Source organism: Pseudorca crassidens, chromosome 1 (genome assembly GCF_039906515.1).
Source record: "Pseudorca crassidens isolate mPseCra1 chromosome 1, mPseCra1.hap1, whole genome shotgun sequence".
NCBI classification, from domain to species: domain Eukaryota; kingdom Metazoa; phylum Chordata; class Mammalia; order Artiodactyla; family Delphinidae; genus Pseudorca; species Pseudorca crassidens.
The window spans coordinates 1729586-1732690 of NC_090296.1; positions in this window are offsets into that span (position 1 = coordinate 1729586).

The following is a 3105-nucleotide window of genomic DNA, read 5'->3' on the forward strand; positions in this document are numbered from 1 at the left end:
CGCCCGCCGGCGGCCACGTGGGGAGCGGGCGTTGGCCGGGGCGGAGTCTGCAGGGGGGGGGGCGCCAGGAGAGGCCCCGCCCGCTCTTGCCAGTTGGGCCGGGGCGCAGAGGGAATCTCCCCGCGGCTATAAATACCCGGGCCGCCTCCGCCGCGGCTCGACAGGTTCCCGGCCCTGCCAGTTTCGCTGTTCGTGGGCCGGGGTGCCGCTGGGGAGTGAGACACACAGAGCGGGGAAGGGGTGGGGGCGTCCTGGGACACATCTGGAAGTGGTCTCCCCACCTCAGCCCTCACTGTCCGCCCCCTCCCTGGGCTCCACTGCTCCCCCATTTGTAAAACAGACTGACAATTACGCCTAAAGGTTACCAGGTGAGATGAGCACACGTGGTGAAGTGTCTCCACTGTGGTTTTGTCCTGCCAAATCTCCCCCGAGACCTGCAGTGTCTGGACCATGGTGGGGGTAGTGTGGGTGGAGAGGGCTCATGATGGGCCGTTCAGGGCAGAGGGCGCAGCGCCAGGTCCAGGCGGCTCCACAACCTTGCTCCCGCTTCTCCCTGGGGCCAACCATACCCCTCGGCCCCCAGCCTGCCCCTGTCGGCTGGGGATAAGAGCAGCGTGTACAGCGCCTGAAGTCTCCTTGGCTCGGCCCCAGTGAGGGAGCAGCTTCTGGCAACGGGCCGGTGTGGAACGGGGGCCCCTGAGGGCTGGGCACGCCCAGGTGAGCCGCCAAGGAGGGTGCGCTGGCTCCCGGACACCCTCCAGCCAGGGGACGTGTGAATGTGGAGGCCGCTCCCTGACGGGACGCTGCCGGGACTCTGCTGTTCTTGGAATGCGCCCGTCCTTTCTCTAAGGGCCGGGCCTGCCTCTGCCTGGAGGGCTGGCCAGCGCCCCTACTGGCTCCCGGCCCCTCTCCTCGACCCTCCCGTGGAGCAGGTGTGGCTTCCTCCTGGAAGCCTTCCCATCCTCCCCGAGCTGGATTTCAGGCCCCTCCATGCCCTCCTGGATCCCAGCAGTGGGCACCTCTGGGGGTGACACCAGTCGCTGACTCACTGCTTCCCCAACCTGGCTCCTGGCTGCAGCCGGCTGTGGTCAGTGGGTGTGTCTGTGGATCCAGCGGATGGAGAAGTGCAGGGGGGGAAGGTGGGGAGTGACTTTCCAGCCTTCAGGCTGGGCTGGGGAGGGTGACCCAGCTGGGAGAGCAGTGTCGAGCGGGGCCTCCGGTGCCCTGTGCCCCCAGCCCTTACCATCGGGGGCGGGGAGCAGGCAGAACCCTGGGCCTCCCCAAGTCGCTGAAGCGGGAGGCCTGGCTTTGGCCAGGGATCTATGGCTTGGCCACTGGGTCAGCCCTTCTGTGGCACACTCAGGCATGAGGACCCCTCCCCTGATGGAAAAGAGGGAAGCTCTCTCGCCCCCAGAGCTGGCTCCTGCCCAGGGCTTTCTGCCTTGTGCTCCAGCCTGGGGCAGGTGGGCACAGTCCCGGCTGTCCTGGTCTGGCGGGTGTCCTGCGTGGCCTTACCCGAGGGTCCGGTCCGTTCACCGCACCCGGCCCCCTCCAGCATACACCCACGGTGGCCCTCGCGCAGGCCTGAGACTGACCCGCAGAGAGCGCGCACCCACGGCACCGTGCTTGGGCCACAGTGAGCCTGCGGAGAGCCTGTCACTGCCTCCCGCTGGGATGCAGAAAACAGATCCGGAGGAGGGAGCAGCGCAGGCTTCGGCCGCTGACGCGTGAGCGCTGGGAGCAGCCCCGCAGGCACGGGAATTTCTCAGAGACAGAGGCCTTCCAGCCCCATGTTTGATGCCAGGACAGACCTGAGTGTAGTGGGCGGGCACTCGTGGGCCAAGAGGGGAGCCTGGGGCCCACCCGGGACCCCAAGCAGCCACCTGGCCTTGGGTTTCGTTTCCTGTGTCAGTTCAGCTCCCAGGATGCTTTTCAGTATTTGCCTTTTGAAATGTTTTTCCTTTTTTATCCTGTTGGGGTGCCCTGATGTGACCCCTGATACTGCTACAGAATGAAGTCAGCAGAACTGTGCCCCCCATCCATTCACCCACCCACCCACCTACCTACCTAACCACCCATCTACCTATTCACCCGTCCACCTACCCATCTACCACCCATCCATCCACCTACCCACCCATCCACCTACCCACCCACCCATCCACTCACCCACCATCCACCCATCCATCTTCCCATCCTTCCTTCCACGCACGCACCCACGCACCCACTCACTCACTCATCCATCCATCCACTCATCCACTGCAGGACTAGGTCTATCTGGTGAGTAAGACCTGGGGTACCTAGCTCTGCTACAGAGCAGCTACGGCACCTCGGGCAACCGTTCTGCTTCTGCTCTTGTTGACAGGAACCTGACCACGCTGGTCACCTCCAGAAAGGTGGGCTGTAGTACGGCCCAAGCTGCAGGCTCCGGCCCTGGGCCCCGCTCTTCTCAGCATCCCTGTCTCTCCTTCAGCGCCTTTCCTCTGTAGCCCAGCAGCTTTGGCCACTGTAGCCTCAACACCCCCTCGTGGCCAGAGGTGACGTCAGTCAGGGCCCATCCCTGGTCTGGAGAGGGGAGGTGGGACCCGGGACCAGATTCTCAGAAGGGACAGTGGGTGGGCCGGTCAGTCAGAGGCTCGGGTGGGTCAGTAACCTCCAGCCTCTTCCTCTGAGTAGCAGTCACACACTCAGGAGATCTCATCATTTGCAGATCTGTATTTGGGAACTTGCCTACTCGCTAAAATCTGTTTGTGACCCTAAAAATCACTACTTGTTTTGCAGTCTTTTGCTGACATGTGTAGACCGGCAAAAACTCTGTGAGTCCCCAGCTGAGGTCGGACGAGGCGATGCTCTGTGCCTTCTCGTTTAATCGCATGCTGCAAACACGGCCAATTTAGTGTTCAGTTTTCCACATTTTTGTGCTTTTTCGGGAGGAGATTTCCCCGTTTAAAGTGGCCCCCAGCATAGCCCTGAAGTGTGTCCAGTGGCTCTTAGCACAGGGAGGTTGGACGTGCCTCACAGAGAAAACACCTGTGTCTGAGGGGCATCCTGTCCACGTGAGCTACAGGGCAGCCGCCGCGGGTTCAACACTCATGAACAACACAGTCG